This window comes from Phoca vitulina, unplaced genomic scaffold (assembly GCF_004348235.1).
Source record: "Phoca vitulina isolate PV1807 unplaced genomic scaffold, GSC_HSeal_1.0 scaffold31, whole genome shotgun sequence".
Lineage (NCBI taxonomy): Eukaryota > Metazoa > Chordata > Mammalia > Carnivora > Phocidae > Phoca > Phoca vitulina.
The window spans coordinates 21479059-21499910 of record NW_022589734.1 but is presented as its reverse complement, the minus strand read 5'-3'; positions in this window follow the sequence as shown (position 1 = coordinate 21499910).

The following is a 20852-nucleotide window of genomic DNA, read 5'->3' as shown; positions in this document are numbered from 1 at the left end:
GGCCCCTTTAAATGGCCTTCTTGGGGCACCTGGGTGGCTCAGCCAGTTAAGCCACCGACTCCTCATTTTGGTTCAGGTCATGATCTCAGGGTCCCGGGACCAAGCCCCACATTGGGCTCTGCTCTCAGGAGTCTGCTTAAGATTCCCTGTCTCTCCCTCTCCTTCTGCTCATCCCCTACTCACATGTTTTCTCTCTCAAATAAATAAATAAGTAAATAAATAAACAAATAAATATCTTTATAAAAAATAATAAATGGCCTTCTCTATGCCTCTTTTTTTTTTTTTTTAAAGATTTTATTTATTTATTTGACAGAGAGAGAGACAGCGAGAGCAGGAACACAAGCAGGGGGAGTGGGAGAGGGAGAAGCAGGCTTCCTGCCGAGCAGGGAGCCCGATGTGGGACTCGATCCCAGGACCCTGGGATCATGACCTGAGCCGAAGGCAGACGCTTAACGACTGAGCCACCCAGGCGCCCTGCCTCTTTTATTTTATATATTCTTTAGTGGACTATACGTCCTGGTCGCAAAGTTACAATTAAGACAAAAGCAGCTCTCTAGTGGAAAGAACGCAGGGTTTCCTTTTGGACAGAACAGAGTTAGAATACCAGTTTCACCTCCTTGACCTTGCTTTCTGACCTTGAAAATGGAATCCTAAGTTCAATGTTAGTGTGAGGATTAAGCATGTAAATAGCATACTTAAGACCCCTGGCTTAGTTCATACAGCCTAGTATGTATTTTCCTCTTCTTAAGAGCACAAAGTGTAACACCAAAAGATGAAACCGAAAGTTTACTGTTGGCTAAAGAAACTGAGGTTGGCAAACAGTGCTAAGTTAGAAACTGGAAACACAGAATAGGAGGTTCCTAAATATTAATGGCACCAAGGGTCCTTATTAATAGTTTGGACCCTTAGCTGTATGCTGTTTCTTGCACACGTGTATGTTTCACCACACCCTACAGGATAAGAAACTCTTCAAGGTCAGATCTGGCAAATCATTTGAGTCCACTGGATCTCAAGCAGGGCAGGTGCAGAATCACAGATCTAAAAGGCATTTGCTGGAGCTGTAATCGCAAAATATCACACAGACTAGGAGGTATAAACAACAGAAAGGTATTTTCTCATGGTTCTGGCAGCTGACAGCCGGATATCAAGGTCCCATCCAGGTTGGTTCCTTCCAAGGCCCCTCTCCTCAGCTTGTCCCATGGTCCTCTGTGTACATCTCTGTCCAAATGTCCTCTTCTCATAACGACACCTGTCATCCTGGATTAGGGCCCACTCTCAGGATCTCATTTAAACTGAATTATCTCTTTAAAGGTAGAAACTTCCAGTTACAAAATAAAGTCATGGGTATGTCATGCACAGCACTGTGACTATAGTCACTAATACTGTATTGCATATTTGAAGTTCTTAAAAGAATAGATCTTAAAAGTTCTCATCACACACACAAAAATGTTTGCATTTATGATGGTGATGGGTGTTACCTAGAATTAGTGTGGTGATCATTTGATTTGATCTCTACAAATATCAAATCACTATGCTATACACCTGACACTTATACAATGTTATATATCAATTATACCTCAATTAACAACAAGACTGTATCTCTAAAACCGTCACATGCTAAGGAAATGTGGGGATTCAAACTTCAACATATGAATTTAGAGGGGACACGATTTAGCCCCTATCAGGAGTCTTACACAGAATAGCTTTTTCTGGTTTGCAAGAAACCAGTACATCATTCCCCATCTCATTTGCCATTCAAACGACCCAGAATGGCAGGTAGGACAGTCACCAACTCCATTTATCAGGTTCACACGATAGTCCGTTGAGCCAGGACTCAAAGAGCCAGGAATCAGATAGTCCGTTGAGCCAGGTCTCAAAGAGCCAGGAATCAGAGTCTAAATATAGTGCTCTTTTCATGTCGCCCTACCTCTCTGTGACGAGGGGCTGACAGCAAGCTCGGAGAAGGCCCTGGTGACCTGCTAACTTGTGTTTCAACGGGAGACCAATCGCTCCACGTTTCTTTTCATCTCGAAGCTTCAATGGCTCTCATTTCTCCTTCACACCACTTTGGCACACAGCACAATGCCAGACACACAGTGGCTGCTCAGTATATTTGGATTTAATTGAAGCCAATTAAGCTTCACCATGCAGACTACACACATTATCCAGTGCCCCTTAAAATATCCAAACTACTTGTCTCTAGGCTCTTAACTCTCGAGGTCTCACAGCGCTCTGCTAGCAAATCCTCAACACAGCAACGTGGAGTACGAAGATGAAATGTAATCTACTGTCCTTTTAATAGGTGCTCGTTACCAAATAAGGGCATTCTCTCTCTCCCTCTCTTTCTCTCTGTCAAAACTTTAAACGGAAAGAGCAATTCAATTTTATGGAGAGAGGTCAAGTGTTCGCTTTCGCCCCACTCCCACGTTTTAAGGCCATCATTTAAAATGCCTAAGTAATTTCCATTAAACCAACCTGTGAAAGTAAAAAGTGCCATATAATACAAATACAAAGCCTTTGAGACCAGAGATTCCGTATGGATTTTCTATAATCCATGCGAGCACTTCATAATATGTACCCGAAACAGCATAGCATTTACTGCATCGAGTTTCAGATCAGAAATATAAACTGAGTAGAAAGGTTCAACCTGGCCAAAGTAAAAAATGTGGGCATGATCAGCTTTAGGGAAAATGCTAAGTAAGGAAAGGTTATTCGCCAAAGGAGCATTTCATTTAATCTCCTAACTCTTTTTCTGCACTGGGGTTCTTGGAACCTCAAGATACCCTCCAGTACCTAAATTCCCTACATTTTCAGGGTCTAGATCTTTCCTTCATCTTTTCTTATATCCCAAACCCACCTCAATGTGGTATATATCTGATTCGAAATAAAACCAGAATATAAATCTGAATAATCAATCCACTTCTTTATTATATATTTTGGTTTTTTTTTTATTTGAGAGCGAGAGAAAGAGAGAGTATGAGTGGGCGGGGTGGGGGGTGAGGGGCAGAGGGAGAGGGAGAAGCAGACTCCCCGCTGAGCAGGGAGCCAACTCAAGACTCGATCCCAGAACCCTGAGATCATGACCTGCGCTGAAGGCAGACGCTTAACCGACTGAGCCACCCAGGTGCCCCTATTATGTATTTTAAAATGAGACATCAAAAAGGCAATCACTAAACAGAGAATTTCAGAATTAATTAGTGACAGAGTCAGAATTTGAACATGGGACTTGTATTTGTTACTCAATACCCATTACTCTGTCAGGCGCTCAGCAATCACTCGGTAGTAAACTAATACAATGAAGTCTGCTCATTTGCAGTTGAGTCTGGATCTTGAAAATGAGTTGGCACTTTAACCAGAGATTTAAGCCTAATTTCAGAGAGTTATTGTAATAGCCCAGGAAGACGATTTCTTAAGTTTATCCAATCATGATTTGGGCTCATTATTCGACCTATATTGACTCCTCTTCTGCTGTTTCCAAAGACAAGAGGGTTGACAGTAAGGATGGAGGCCGTGTTTCAATCCCTATAACAACACCATTACAATATAAACTATACTTTTATTTATGGCAGAATAGGATTTTGTAATATTGGCTTATACTACTTGACCCTTGCCCCATTTATTAGTTAAAGCATTTTTTAATGTGTTGCTTTAGAGAAGGCGTAACACAGCAGAAGGCTGAAACAGAAAAAGACAAGGGGAGTCCACTTGTTTTAACACCATAGTCCTCAGGAAGAAAAGGACAAATCTCAAATAAGCAATAGTCTTCAGAGTATATTCAATAGCCAAAGACAGGCCATCCTACTCCCACTGTGGATGTCTCCGCCACAGAGAAGGACAGGAGACTGGGGGGTAAGCAAGGGTGTTTAACCTCTGTGGACTTCTGAGAAATACTGGTGAGATGTGGGTGTTGGAGAGATCCAACAGGAAAGAGGACTTTCACTCTTTTAGTCCTGGGAAGGGGGCAGGACAGAGGAAGAAAATATCACTCAGGTGTGTTCAGACAAAGAGGGTGTCAAAGAACCCCACAGAGTATCTCATGGGTCAACATGATGAAGAAGCAACAGAAGGCTCTCCATGGGATCAAAAGAGGCCTCAAAATTCTTGAGGGTGAGTCAAAATTGAAGAAGCCTCATGATAGAAAAGAATGAAGGATTAAATGTAGAATAAAAAAATACATCTCCGTCCATGTCAGTGTGGATGGATGCCAGCAGAGAACATGGCAGCTTGATGCCAGGGGAGAGCAACCCCCTCCCAGCCTCCACCCTTTTGATACCCAAGCTCTACATTACCCCCTAAAACTCAGGCACCACCCTTGGGAAGAGGGACACATCCCTGAAGTGAGTGAAATTAACATCTAGGGATCAGAGGCTCAAAAGTGAAATGGTTTAAACTAGAGAGATAAGTTCCCTTTCTTGCCCACCTGAGTTGGTGTATTAAGGTTCCTACCTATTAGGTATTTCTCACTATTTTTTTTTCATTCACTTCCAGTTTTTTGTCTTTGCCTCAATTAAAACCGTTATAATCATCCTGCTGAACTTGAAGTTAAAACCCTCAGGCAATAGAATTATAAAAATAAAGTTATTAAATATTAAATGGAGGCAAGTAAAACCAATTTATGTTTTCTTTATTTCACTAAGAAGCATTAGTCTTGCAATCACATAAGTAAAGATTGGTGGGTTGTTTTTTGTGTTTTGGGGTTTTTTTGGACAAGCTGCTTTTTATACGCACGACATTCCTTCAGTACAAATATATCTGAGGCCCCATTTTTCTCTTGGTCTATGGAGACCATTCCTTGTCTTTCTTTATTAAGTCACAGCTGGTCGTGGCACACTTTTTTCTTGTTAAAATATTTATTTTTGTTCTCAGGTTGTTGAAGATAGTTGAATATTTATGTTTTAAAATATTAGGATAAATTTGAAGTGACGTAAAATGCCCAGAGTTTTCTGACTATTAAGAAATTTTGTCAGTTTTGTGAAAAAATGAACACTTACGTTCATCTTCAACAAGCTCTACATTAAAACAGGAATGTTGCCATCATAACAAGTATATATGTATCTCCCTGCCCAAAGGCTGGTAATTAGGATAATGTCCTAAAGATATTAACTCTCCAGCCCCTGCACAAACACAAAAGGTATAGAACATGGACTATCATCCCCTGTCAAGGTGTTATAGGGTTACACAATTCAAAAATATCCCTCCTCTAGTTATATAACTAGTCATCCAACAAGGTCATGAACCTCTAGATGATTTCATTACTTTGGCCATGAAGGGCAAACACCATCAATAGGCAAGGAATAAAAAGCAGAGGACTGGGGAACTGGTCTGAGAAACTAGAACCAACACCAAAGGAAGAGTGAAGAAGGAAGAAGAGGAAGCTGGCCCTGGGATTTTTGTCTCTATTTCATGTATTTGAACATTATTTTTAAAATTTCATTATGTGAAGCTTTGAAAACTTATGGCATGAGCCTTTTATACCAAAATATATGGGCATTACCAAAACAGCCATTAAGCCAGGAGACATTTTTCTCATTTTTAAAATTTTGGATGACTGAAAGGCAGAGGTCTTTTTCAATCCTCACATTTTATGATGCTTTGTGATATCCCTTTCCTGCCATTTCGTCCCATAACTTCCTTTCATCACTCTCCACAGTAAAGAGGAGCTTCTGAGCCCTGCATAGACAATATATGGTGTGGAAGAATCTTCCCTTGCTACCTGGGAAGCTGCCAGGGTGCTCAAGTACACACAGTGCATGAAAGAGAAGCTCTTTCAATGGTAGTGTGCATGGAATAATGGGCCATTTTTGAATCCAGCTCTTCTTAATTGAGGAAAATGACTTTGAAGACCTCTAAGGTTGGATAGGACTTTATGTGAGGAGGCGTGCATTTAGCAAAAGAAAAAAGGGAATTCCAGGACATTAAACTGTATGTTCAGTAGCATTAGGAACAAAGCCAAAGAGCTGTCAAAGAATAAACCTCAGCCTTCAAAAAGGAGTCTCAAGAATCATCCGGTCCATGACCATCATTGTAAAGATGAGAAGACAAAAATCCAGAAGTTTATTCCTGGAACTAGAAACACACATTCCTCCAGAGCAGGGTTCAGCAACTTTTTTTTTTTTTTTTTTGTAAAGGACCAGATAGTAAATATCTTTGTCACAGTTATTCAACTCTGCCGCTGTAGCCTGAAAGCAGCCATAGACAATGTGTAAATGAAAAGCTCTGCTTGAGTTCCTATGAAAATTGCAAAACAAAAACCAAAAATATTGCAAAAATAAGCTACAAACCAGATTCAGCCCACTGTCCCTACCATACCAAGCCATGTACCATAAGGACATTCTTCAAAATCACAGCTCACTGTTCCACTCATCACGAACTAAGGAAAACAAAAATAATTCTCCCAGTATAGCCAAAGTAGCTTTTAACTGCTTCTCTAGATTGGCTTGAAATGACCCTTAAAAGGGGGGACATTTACTTGCAGGTAGTCTTTGCCGTCATATGCAAGGAGGCTGCCCAGGGAAAAAAAGACACACGGACAAAATATTAGTCATTCCCAGCATGTTCCGACCTCTGAAGCCTGAACAATATCATGGACTTCCCAGGTTTGTGGTTTCACCTACCTTTAGTTGGGTTTCTGTCACCTGCAACCAAACATCCTGAACAACTGTCTAACTGTTGATTTATCTGGGGTTTACCACTTAGAGCAATATGATGTCTCTGTTTTGACTATCCTTAATGTAAATCCTTCACTGATTTGTTGCACACTTCTCTGTGGGCTCAAGTGGAGATTAATTTACCTATTTAAATGTAATTTAAAAAACAATCAGCACTATAAACCCATAAGAGAATGTCACCTTACATTTGTGTGGAACTTTGAGTGTCTAATACACTTTTATTATAAAATTGTTCCTTACTATAATTGCATAAGCTACTCAGCAAGGTTATTATTGTCCCCATTTTATAGATGCAAAGAGAGATCGTCTAACTGTGCAACTCTCCAAGTTCTCCCATTACTAACAAGACTAGAACTCAAGTCTTAAGAATCTCTATCTGGTGCTCTCTTTACTACACTTCCCTTTTGTGGACTGTGGACTAAAGCATGTCCTTGTCAGCATTGTCATTGTTCCCTTTCAGGCAGATTCCAGCTATGACTTCCTCCATGCTTCTACCATCTTTCGTCCACATACCAATTTTCTTACATCAAGGTGATACCAAAAACTTATTGTTTCTTAGATGAGGGGCTTGGAAAATCCGATAATCAAGCATGCTGAGGATTGCATGTTAAAAGGGCTGAATCTACACTTGGTGACAACTCGAGACAATATGGGGTAGTGTGGAAATATTTTTATATACACATCTTGAATGATGTTGTGCTGCATTAGACCAGGATTGCTGAAACAATGGCCTATGGATATTCAGAATCCCGAGGAATACCACTGCAACATGAGTAAGTAGGATACTCATATGACTTCCCTGAGTACAAATGGATGCTGTGAACTCCAAACTTTGGAAAACACAAGCTAAAATCTACATGGAAATACTGAAACTACATTGGGATTTATTTTCCCCTTGAAAACTGGAATGAGAGATCAGTCCTTCTAAAACTGGCTTTATAAAAGGATCCTTGGCATGCTCACCAATATCTCTTCCAAATCTATAGTTCAATGAATTACTCCCAATACTCCAATGTTGGGACAATTCACACTCCGTTTCTCATGTCTGTTCCTCTTCTCTGGTTATTGGAAGAAGACTGACTTTTTCACTTTCATGAAAACAATTTAATTTTACAATTCCCAAGTATTGAGTTACCTGGCAAAGTACTTTTCATTTCTCTTGACTAAAAAGAATATAACTTAAATTTACCTCTCAATTTAACTTGACTAGACCTGGGGGAGACAATTTTCTCCATATGAATCCAGAACATTTGTCTTCCAGAATCCGAGGATATTAAGTAGATAGATGCCAGATAGACTTTCCATGTGATTCTTCAGTCCTTTTCTTCATTATGGTCATCACAGCTAAAATTAATGAGGGCTTACTCTGCTCCAGGAATGTCCCAGGCAATTCCTATGTTGAGGTGTTATTAACACCATCTGATATTCAGACCCAAGTGTCAAAACAGTGGGTCCATTTCAGAATCACACCCGGCAATGAGTTTTCCAGCTTCAGACAGGAACAGCTCCTTAGTCTTTGACTTTCATACTGTTGACATTTTTGAAAATTATAGTCCATTTAGTAGACTATGACTCCAAAAGGGGTTTATGAAGCTTCCTCATGATTAGATTCAGGTTATGCGTCTATAGCAAGGATACCACAGATATTTCTCATCGCAACATTTCTGGTGACACTTTTAACTGATGCCCTCAGAACACTGGGGGTGTTCGCTTTGATCAGTTGATTAAGGTGGTGTCCACCAGGTTTCCCACACAGAAGTTATTCCTTCTCATTTTGTCATTAGTAAGTATTTTGTGTGGGTATATTTGAAAATATCTAATTATCCCATTCTTTAAACCTTCAGTGTACTCACTTATGTACTGAGATGACTATGGACTTCTGATTTTGTATTTAACAGGGTCTAATAGATTACTGTCATTTCTTTTGATGCTCAACTTATTCCCAATTTGGCCTCTGGGAGCCTCTTAAAGATGATTTCCATGTCCTGTTCACATATTCCCATCATTCCTTGAGCACTTCCATACTTTCTGGCACAAGATGCTCCAGGTTCCTATTGTACTTCCTCTACCCAAACTCTGAAATTAGTCTTTTTTTTTCCAAGAAGTTCTTTCTTCTTTTACTTCTCTTAGACCATTGGAAGCTGAAACATGGCTGCAACTGCAGGGTCCTGTTCCAGGGCCCCTTCAAAGGGCAGAACTAGGGAACACACACACACACCCCTACACACATTTACCTCTCCATCCATTACTATTTAATACAAAATCATGAGTTCTCACCAACACTATCAATTTCAATATATTCTCCTTTTCCCTATTTTTAACTTCCCTGACAATGAGAAACTTGGCTTCCATTACCCTTGAGATATATATATATATATATATGCCTAATTGATCAGCCCAGCATATGCAACTGATCTCTCTTGTCCCCTTCTTGCCTGCCTCAGGCAGATGGCCTCTTCACCTCACTCTGGATCCAATATCCAGGCAAGATCACCTCCTACATAGAGTCTCTCCTATGCTGCATGAGTTTTACACCTCCCCCCCAGCCCGCCCCATGAAGCTGCCCCTCCATGGGGATTCCCTTCTCACTCTTCTTGATCTCTGACTCCCCAAGATAAGTCACCCCCTGCCATGTTATAGAAAGTTGAATAGCAGCCCACCAAAAGATATGGCCACCCAAAACCTCAGGATGTGACCTTATTTGGAATAGGGTTCTTTGCAGATGTAACTAAGGTAAGGCTCTGGAGATCATTCTGGATTCGGGAAGGCCCTAAATCCAATGACAAGTGTTCCTTATAAGAAACAGAAAAGGAAATGACACAAAGACACAGAGGGGAGAGTGTGGCCTGTAGAATAGAGTCAGATATTGGAGTGATGTATCTACAAGCCAAGGAATGCTAAGGAATGCCGACAGCCATCCGAAAGTAGGAGAGATGCCCAGGGTAGGTTTTCACTCAGAGTCCCCAGAAGGAAACAACCCTACCTATACTTTGATTTCAGCCTTCAGGCATCCAGAACCATTAAAAAAATATATTTCTGTTTTATTAAGTCACCAAGTTAGTGATAATTTGTTGCACCAGCTCTGGGAAATGAATACAGAATTTGGTGCCAGGAATTGAGACTTGGATATATCTATTTGGGGTCTACATTTCAACCTACTACACACGTGGAGACCCCTCTTCATCCTGCTTGGGCTTCAAAACCCCACTCCAGGCTATCCCCACGCATGAACATCCTCTTTACCCTGATGAAGCTCTGATACCCTCCTCCAGGCAGCCCTCCTATCAAAGCCTACTCACCCCCGTGTGCTGAACACCCTGCTCTGAGTCACAACTGCCCCTCCTCCACCCCAGCCCCTCTCCCACTGCAGATGTCTACCTTGCTCTGCCCCACACTGAGGTTCTTGACTTAATTTCTGAGATAGAAAGAGGAAGAGAGTAGAATTCCATTCACATCTTACCTCACTGTAAATTTTGGCGATGATCGGTATTGCTTACCTTTTTTTTTTCTTACCTTCCTTCCAAGACAAAAGCACAAAAGCACTAAAGCACTTTCTAAAATAAAGGCAAAGATGTCAAAATTATGTCCATTTCCTTGTGTGAGGAAAATGCACATAATGTCCTTGACAGAGACGGAAATTCTTTTTGAAAATAGTTATCTTTCTTATTTTCAACACAGTCCTCCTTCAGCTGATCTAAGTAAATATGACATTTTAAAACAATAAATGTACTCATAAGTCCCACGTACTGAATTGAACACAGAGATAGATCACTTCATCAAGAAAAAAAAAAGAAAGTCAAAGTGGCTGAAGATGTTGTCTCTCCTTTCAGCTTCTGAGACTTTTTTTTCAGCAGTTTCAAAAGATACAGTGAAGATACAGCAGCAGGATAAAATACAAGGTTGTTGTAAAGCCATACAGAAAGCATGATAGTCACAGGAGATCTTAGGCTTATGTTATCATACTCTGACAATGCAGTCCTTAATGAAAACACCCTGTAAGTTCACAGTGATTAAAAGACCATCCTCACTGCTTCCAACAGAACATTTCAGGAGAGCTTTGCGCATTAACCGAAACAAACAAAGCCTTTAAAACCATGTCCTGCAGTTTTATTTTTAAAAAGTTCTGTTTTTCTTTACCTCTGCCGTGAATGGCATTCCTGCAGATAAGTTAGCATCCGATGCAAGAGTAGAGCAAAGTTTATGGGTCCCCCTTGTTATGTAGCACTGAACTATATAGGAAATTTTATTGCACATTTGCTGCCTTCAGCTTCCCCAGATTGTTTAACAATTCTGTGCCTCTGCGACATAAAACATGGGCCAGAAACCTGAGGCCACACTTTTCAGCTCCAGATCGAACTTGACATTGCACACTGACCGCGCGTTTGACAATTTGGCTTGTTCTTTTGAAAGCAATCAGATGGCAAAATGACCAGGATGCAGGAAAAATAAATAAATAACACCTTTGTGAGGCAACATTTGTAAATTGTAAAAATACAATTCCCATTATTCCCTGTCAAGTTTTAATTACAATTAGTAATGATTAATATTAATGAAAACTGTTTGAAAAGCACGCAGGAGGGACGTAGCTCGTTGGGGAATAACTCAGTACCATGTACTCTGTTCTATTATGTCATAGAGAGACTATCTAATGTGAAATCACACCTCACCGGTCTATTTGGACTCACCAGCCAGTTTCTTGCACTCCTTGCCAGTTTTATAGGACTAAAGAAAATTTAAAACTACAATAGTCAATATAATCATTTCTCAAGTGGATCTATTCGTCTCTCATCAAAAAGACAAAATAAGAGAAGAGCATTTTTCTGTGTTTGGATTACATTTAATACCATGGGAGATATAATGATGCTGAAGCCTTAAAATCTATAATGTTGCCTGCAGTGTTTCACAATACTAGCTTTAGCCTGTAGAACAAATTATAGTAAAAAAGCCTGCATATTCGGTAGTCCATCAACCTCGTTCCTCGTTCCTCATTACCAGCAATTTCAAGCTTTGTGAATATGGTAAAAATTGATATTCATGATTATGGCTGGTTAAAAGATCCTACTCCTTCTCAAACAGAGGTTACATTTTGTCAGGCAATTTTCCTGTGTATCTCTTCTGCTCTGGAGCTGTGAAAACTGGTACTATCCTATAGCATGTGTGTTATAAACATAACCCATCATATTGTAGTGTACATTATTTTAAGCTTTGATGTATAATTCACATTACAGGGTTGTAAATATATAGTCTCACATTTCGATGGCCTGAGGAGTACGTCTTCTTATATAACCCAATATTTGTTCAGGTTTATAGTGATCTTGCATGTATCATGTGTACATATATGAAGATACCCCTCATACACAAACATGTCACCTGCTATTTCTAGAGCAGCTAATTAGATTCCAGGTGTTACTGTATTCTACCAGGATCATACCTATGTATATTGCCCATTTAATTCTAACAATTAACATGCACTTTGAATGGCATTATTTTAAAGATGAAGCACAAGGCTGGTGAGTTGCCAAAGAAAGTCAGCAAGACAGGACTCAGACTGGACCCCACAAGCACCCAGGTGCCCGTCCTTCCATTATATACATACCTAAACACACCTCGATTTCTAAACCAGACACCATCAGGGCTGATGATCAATTTTTACTTCTTCATGCATATGCTCAATTTGAAAGCAATTCATCAATTTTTTTCTTTGCTTAATTTCCAGCCCTATTCCCCATTTCTGCTTTCTCCCTCATTACTTTGAAAGGTTAGACAACTACAAGATCCTTGTAGTACAGCTAGCCTTTTTTTAAAAAGATTTTTAAAAAGTAATCTCTACACCCAATGTGGGGCTCAAACTTACAACCCCGAGATCAAGAGTCATATGCTCCACCAACTGAGCCAGCCAGGTGCCCCTCCAGCTAGTCTTTTGCCTCTTAAACCCATTCTGCATATCAATACTGGAGAAACTGTTCACCACGTGCTTCCTCAGTAGTACTCTGATTATGTAGGGCAATATTTCTCAAAAAAAAGTTTTTGCTGGAGGTCCCTGGGTGGCTCAGGCAGTTGAGTGTCTGACTCTTGGTTTCGGCTCATGTCAATATCTCACGGGTCATGAGATCTAGCCCAACGATGACTCCGTGCTCAGTGAGGAGTCTACTTGAAGATTCTCTCCCTCTGCCCCTCCCCTACTTGTGTGCTTGCACTCTCTCTCAATAAATAAGTCTTTTTAAAAAAAATTTTTTTTGCTTGAGAAATACATTTCATGTGATGACCCAGTAAACATTTCTGTACATATACACACATAGTCGATCTGCATTATTCAGATTCCATATTTGCAAATCCATCCACTTGCTAAAACTGACCTATAGACCCCAAATCAATACTCACAGCATGGTTTCATTCATTCCCAGACCTGTATAGAGCATGGAGTAGTTTTAGTCGCCTGATGCACCTGCTCCCAGCTGAGCCTAAACAAGACGATGCTCTGCCTTCTGTCAACAAGTGTCCTTAGTGCTAGATGGCTGTGATGTGTCTAATGAAGAAAATATGTGTGTCAGATATGCTTTGTTCAGGCATGAGTTGCAGTGCTGTTAGCATGAATTCAATGTTAATGAATCAACAATACATATTAAATAAGGTGTCTTTAAACAGAAACACACATAAGATAAGGTTACGTATGGTCCAGTTGATAAAAATCACGGAACCAGAGGCTCAAAGGATCCTAACCTTGTGTTTCCCTTAGGAGCAATGGTTCAGTATTCACTAATTCATTGTTTTCACTGACTCCATAGAATATAACTACCACAAATAATGAGTATCAACTACATATAACTAAAACCGATGTTTCACAAAGAACCTTATTAACAGCAAGACACTTTGACTATTTCCATTCTGCTCTATTCTATCCATTTCATTAAAAAAATATGTTGATTGTGACCCAATACAGTAACTTCGTAACCTACTAAGGAGACAAGATACCAAGTTTAAAGGTCACTGATCTAGGACCTAGCAGTAGAAGACAAAACAATCACAATTGGTTCTTAAGGCCCATCATGATCCTACTTCATTCTCTCTCTGATATATTGATATATTTCCACTGCTCTATCCTAACATGCTTATTTAAACTGGGGGGAGGCAACTGAACTTTGTTCACACTCCTATCATGGAAGTGCTCCCAACTTGCAGTCTTTTGTTGAAACCAGGCCAATACTATAAAAAGGCAACTCAAGAGCTATCTGTTATTTATTTAAAACATAAAACCTTCTCAGATGACCCAAGGTCACAGTGGTCTTTCACTACTTAGAAATCTCCTGGAACTAATTATTTCAACGTGTAAACTTTCCTCCTGGATGAGTGGAATGAATGGAGGAGACTTTTGATGGATGATATTTATCTTCTAATCAAGTAGAATGGTTGAGAAATTGGGCTAACGTACCGAATTCAAATCACTCTTCCACCACAAATAACAAAGTGGGATATCATGGGCAAGTTACTTAAATACTTAAAGCTTCATATGTCCTTCTCTGTAAAATGGGGTAATACTACTAAATACTACATTAGGTTCTAGTGAAAACGAGAGACATAATGCATATAATGTGCTTCAAACAATGACAAGCAAACCTAACCAATACCTTTTACTTGGGATTATCACGATTACTGTTTTTATTATCATCATGGAGTCATGCAAAAATTAGGCAGTAAATAGTTTTTGTTTGTAACTTCTTTGCAAAATCACTCGAATTTAAATCAACTTTTCTGTGATTAGGTGCTCCTGGTTTTGTTTTCTTGATCTTTCCTAACAGTCTTCTATCGGCTCAGAAGAGAGAATACTTTACACGACCTTACTGTGTGATGAGTGTTGCATGAGATTTTACAAATATATCTCTGGTCTAATATTCGCAATAGTTTCTAAGATGAAGATGGCATAAACGTTACTCTATCGGTAAAAAAACTGTGTATCCACACATATTAAATAACTGACTCAGGGTCACATATTTCACTGTAACAACAGGCCATGTCCCTCAGAAGAGACGAAAGAAGAATGCCAAGGACAGTGATGTTTTATTTTTCTCTCCAAGTTTCAGCCTTACTTTGGTCTTCCTATCCCTAACCTGCTTTTGTTTTCCAAGGGGTTTTAATGAGTGCTATACAGTGAGAAATATTAGAAGAATAAAATCACTTATAATCAAGTCTAAGATAAGGACCAAAAGGGCAAGGAGTTTGTGTCTGGCTTTAGGTAATTAAAAGATAATGTTCCTTGGGGCGCCTGGGTGGCTCAGTCATTAAGCGTCTGCCTTCAGCTCAGGTCATGATCCCCACATCGGGCTCCCTGCTCTGCGGGAAGCCTGCTTCTCCCTCTCCCAGTCCCCCTGCTTGTTCCCTCTCTCGCTGTGTCTCTCTCTGTCAAATAAATAAAATCTTTAAAAAAAAAAAGATAATGTTCCTCACACTTTTCAAGATTTAATGTGAAATATTCTTTCTGGACTATTTCTATTAACTGTTCAATGAAAAGTATTTTTAACATATTCTCATCCAAAAACTATTTGGGGCACCTGGGTGGCTCAGTCAGTTAAGCATCTGCCTTCCGCTCAGGTCATGATCCTGGAGCCCCACAACGGGCTCCCTGCTCAGCAGGGGGGTCTGCTTCTCCTTCTCCCTCTGCCTCTGTCCCCACTGGTGGTCTCACTCTCTCTCTCTTTCTCGCTCTCCCTCTCTCAAATAAATAAAAATCTTTAAAAAAACTATTTTAATTTTTTAACATTGAATGTAGTCAACACTAATTTGCCTAGTACCATCCCAGTCATAAGAATAACTGGGAAGCAGGGGAATATGGACAAATCATTCACTCATATGAGATTTAGGACGCTAAGTATTTGTTTTTAACAATTTCAATGAAAATATCTATACACACTCTGGATAATTAAAATCACTGAATCCTTCCCTTGATGCTTCAAGTTTATGTATTTGAAAGGTATTCTAATATGGTAGCCACTAGCCACATGTGGCTATTAACTTTAAATTAATTAAAATTAAGTTATATTAAAAGTCAGTTCCGTGGCTCAGTCGGTTAAGCATCTAACTCTTGATTTCAGCTCAGATCATGATCTCAGGGTCATGAGATCAAGCCCCACGTTGAGCTTTGTGCTGAGCATAGAGCCTGCTTAAGATTGTCTTCTCTCCCTCTCCCTCTGTCCCTCCCCTCCCTCTGTCCCTCCCCTCCCTTAAAAAAAAAAAAAAAAGTCAGTTCCATAGATCCAACTAGTCACATTTCAAGAGTTCAATAGCCATTATGTCGGAGGTGACTACTGTACTAAACAGTGCAGACAGAATTCCATCATTGAAGAAAACTGTATTGGGCTGTAATCAATACTTAATAGACCTCCCTTTAAAAACATCAACTACATTTTAGTATTTATATCAAACTGTTACTCCATTTTCACTGGAAGAGGAATTCACGACCTGTTTCCTGAACGAGTTTGTGTAAGATTAGTATTCTTTATTTCTTCTATCTTGAACAGAATTTATCAGCAAAGCCATTGAATCTTCTAGTTTTCTTTGTTGAGAACTTCTTAATTATGAGTTAAATTTCTTTTATTGATATTCAACATCAATCTACTCAAGTTTCCTATTTTTTTTTAGGTCAACTCTCTTCAATTTTGTCTTTCAATTAATCTTCCCATTTCAACCTACTGGTCAAATTTATTGATTCTTTTATATCTGTAGGACCTGTAATGATGCTCCTCTTCCATTCCTGATATTGCCAATTTGTTTCTTTTCTCATATTTTTTTGATCGATCATGAGATAGGTATCAATTTCATTTTTCTTCACAAAGAATGAGCTTTGGGTTTACCATATTTTCTTTACCATTTTCCCACTCTTTTTTTCAGTGATTCCAAATTTTTTCTTTATAGTTTCCTTCTTTTTTTTTCTTACTAGAGGTTTAATTTTTTTTTCATTGTCTAACGTCTTACAGTGGGAACTTAAATCATGGATTTTTAGAACTTCTTTTCCGGTTGAAAAGAAAACTTTCTCCTCTTATTCATATACTTCTGACAGCTAGTCTATGGGTTTTTCCCTTACATTATGCAATTGTGCAATTTACCGGATACCAACTGGGTATCCTAAAATACAGTTATGACACTCACTAGCTGGAGTTAGCACAGTCCCCACAGGTTAAGGTCTCAGGCCCACAAGCCTTCCACCTTCCCCAATTTAGACACCAACCACAAGCCCCAGGTTGTGACTGTTCTCCAGACCAAATGGCTATAAATCAGGGGTTCCCATGATCATCTTCTCAGGTTCAGTAATTTGCTGGACAGGCTCACTGAACTCAGGAAAGCACTCTATTCCCTGTTGCCAGTTTATTATAAAGGCTATAGCTCAGAAACAGCCAAAGAGAAGACATACATAGGGCAGGGATGGGGATTTGTGGTGGGAAGAGGAGTGCACCAAGTCCCCATGCCCTCTCTGCCTCATTGGCCTTTTTCTCTTTCCTGTTTATAATCCTATAAACATTTACCATCTATGTACTTTCAACCTAACTATGTTTTTATATTTGAAATAAGTGCATCTTTTGTAGACATCTCATATTTAATATAGGACTATGTAAACAGCACATAATTACGTTTTGCCTTTCTTAATCCTTTTGACAATCCCCTCATTTTACTTAGAATATTTATCCCAGTACTCTTTAGTTTATGTATTTATATGCTTCGGTTTGTGTTTGTTTCTTATTTGTCAATTCTATTTTTTATCTCATCTTCATTGCCTTTTTTGGCTTATTTGAATATTTTTTAGGATTCCACTTTACTTTTCATACATACACATACATATACCAACCTGAAGCATCAATGACTAAATGATTTTCAATAGCCAAAGAATTTATAGGCATTGTCATTAAAATCATTGTATTATACATATCAATGGTTTTCAACCACCATTTTGGTCCCCAGGGGCTATGTGAGGACATTTTTGTTATCACAACTGGGGAAGGTGTGGGAAATACCACTGGTGGGGAGATACCAAGGATGCTGCTAAATATCCTAAAAGATATGGGACAGCTCCATACAACACAGAATTATCTGGCCCAAAATATCAACAACATTGAAGTTGATAAATCCTGCTCTGCAAATTACAACATAAATTCTTAAATTTCCACAGTCATCTTATAGTTAGTATTGCACGATTTCACAAAGTAGACACTCTGCAACTATATAGATCCATATCATCACCCGTCCTTTTCATTTATTCTATTGCTATGACATATACTATAGCTATACAGGTTATGAATACAATAAATATGTTATAATTTATCCTTTAAATGACCATATGTATTATAAAGAAATTAAAAGGAAAAAAGGTTTATTTCCCCAGATATTGCCCATTTCTGATAGTCTTCATTCCTTTATGAAGATCAAAATTTCCATCTGGTATCATTTCCCTTCACTGAAGAACTTCTTTTAAAATTTCTTGCATTGTGGGGCGCCTGGGTGGCTCAGTCGGTTAAGCGTCTGCCTTCAGCTCAGATCATGATCCCAGGGTCCTAGGATCGAGCCCTGCATCGGGCTCTCTGCTCAGCCGGAAGCCTGCTTCTCCCTCTCCCACTCCCCCTGCTTGTGTTCCCTCTCTTCCTGTCTCTCTCTGTCAAATAAATAAATAAAATCTTAAAAAAAAAAAAAAATTTCTTGCATTGTAAGTCTGCTAATAACAAATACTGATAGCTTTCTCTATCTGAAAAATGTTTTTATTTTGTCCTAATTCTTAAAGGATATTGTTGGTGAATACAGAATTATAAGCTTTTTATTATCATTTCTACATTATAAAAATGCTGTTCTACATTCTTCTGCCTCCACTGTTTCTGAAGAAAAGTCATCTGCTAATCAAATCACTATTCTCTTCTATGTTTACCTTGCTGCTTTGCAGATCTTGTCTTTATACTAGCCATCTTTCTGTTTATTCTGCTTGGTATGTAGTAGCATCCTGTTTTCCATCAAATTTGGGGAAATGTTGGCTATTATTTCTTCAAATACTTCTTTCTGCTCCATTGTTTCTCTATATCTGGAACTCCAAGTACATGTAAATTAAGCCACCTAGTATTATCTAACAGGTCTCTGAAACTCTTCATTTTTATTTCAATCTGTTCTCTCTGTTCTTTACATTGAATAACTACTATTAATAGATTTTAATGCGAATTTTTTCCTTTGTCAACTCCACTTTGCTATTAGTCCATCAAGTGATTTCTTTTCAGTTCTAGAATTTCTATTGTTACTTTATCTTTTCTATTTTTGTGCAGAGATTTCTATCTCTTCATTCACTGAGTATGTTGTATTTACTTCATAGCTGATGGTCATGATAACGATTTTAAATATTGTCTGTTACTTCCAATACCGATGTCAACCTATTTCCATCAGTTAATGTTCTTCTTTTCTTATGAGGACATACTCCGTTGTCCTTATTATCTATAGGTCATGCAATCGTGGATTGCACCTTAGACATTATGAATAGTAAGATATTGAGGCTCTGGATTCTGTTATTTTTCTTCTATGAGTGTCGTTCCTTTTGTTTTAGCTCACAATTATCTTGTTCAACTAAAAACTGCTAATTTTGATTTTTGGATGATAGTTTCGGTCCAAATTAAGATATTTAACCATTCAATGAAATGCTTTGAATCTGTCACACATATGTGAATCAGATAAGACAGATATGTACAGAGATAAAATGTGAGACTCTCGCTTACAGCTTTCTTTTCTGGAATTTCCTCTTATCTCCACTGGCTGAAATTTCCTGATTCCATTTTGTGGTTCCCTGTTTAGAAAGACTACAGATTTCTTTACCAGCACCCTGCTCCCCTATGTGCCATGTCTAATGATTAAAGTCATGAAAACAGGAATAACTCCATTCAATTCTCCTCCTTCAAGAAGACTCCTCTGTTATAGCCTGCCTACTTTTGTTTATTCTCTAAGTGCCTTCAACTGGCTGCTTTTTATGTTATAACCAGAATTTATAGTTGTTTTCCAGCAGAGGTGTCCATCCATAGGACCCTACTTAGTTATTTTATAAAGCAAAGGATGCCTTTCCTTTTGCTTTGATGGCTATTTTCCGTTTCAAGAGACTTGAGCTCAAGAGTTACTGTGAGCTGGTTAATCAATGTATTCCTTTCTTTCAGTCAGCAAACAAAATGTCCCTTTAGTGTTTTCAAAGTGTATTCAGTTCTGTTCTGTTACTTCCATACTTGTGTATCAATAATTAGCTTTCCTAGAGGGTGGGGGGTCTTTGATAAGTCTTGCTACATTTTATATTCTATGATTTAAGAAACTGTAGAGAGCTAAAAGAGCTTGTGCTTTAGTGATGTGATTACAACAAACCAGTAGCTTTAAGGCTGTACATTCCCAAGGTAATACAGAAACAACTACTTGACTCTAAATCAAGAGATGTGAGCCCCAAGTCCAGCACCACCAAATTGCTTACCATGTCTGTACCTCTGTTTCCTCACCACTAAAAAAAAAAAGTCCATCTCAACTCTAGAGGCTGCAGTGAGCTTTCAGCCATATAGAAAAAGACTCTGAAGATATAAGTCTCACAATGTTAAGTAAGCAGTCACGCTTCCTCAGTTTAAAGCAGTATTGAAATACACTAAACAACACGAACATAATCAGTGTTCTATTCATTCTCTCTCAAAACTTCAATTCTATTTTCAAAGAGCCCCACAGCTTGTTCATAATGATGGTGGTTATCCCACAAGTTTACAGTTGTTATTGCTCAAATGTTTTGTTATTACAGACGAAGTTATAAAACCCCTTTATGATCCTTTAGGGCATCCATTCCATCTATTCCATTCCAAATTCCATAACTTCCCTATTACCGTGAGTCCTATGGGTAATTATACCTTTTGGCTTTGTAAGACCCTCAGATTGAATCCACTCGAAGCCAGCAAGCTGCATTTAGAAAGGAAAAATCCTTGAAAAGCCAAGACATCTGGCACTGCAGAGATTAGAGGGGTCTTAGAAATTGATTTCAATCAGTGGATTGATTGTGAATTGGTAACTGACCACACCCACCGCTAGGTCACTTATGAACATTCCAAGTAAGCTCACTGGCCTTAACACATGAATGTCTGAGCACAGCTAGGACTCCCAGAATGAAACTTCCAGCCCATCTGTGGGAACTTCACTCCTCTCAAGGATTTCATA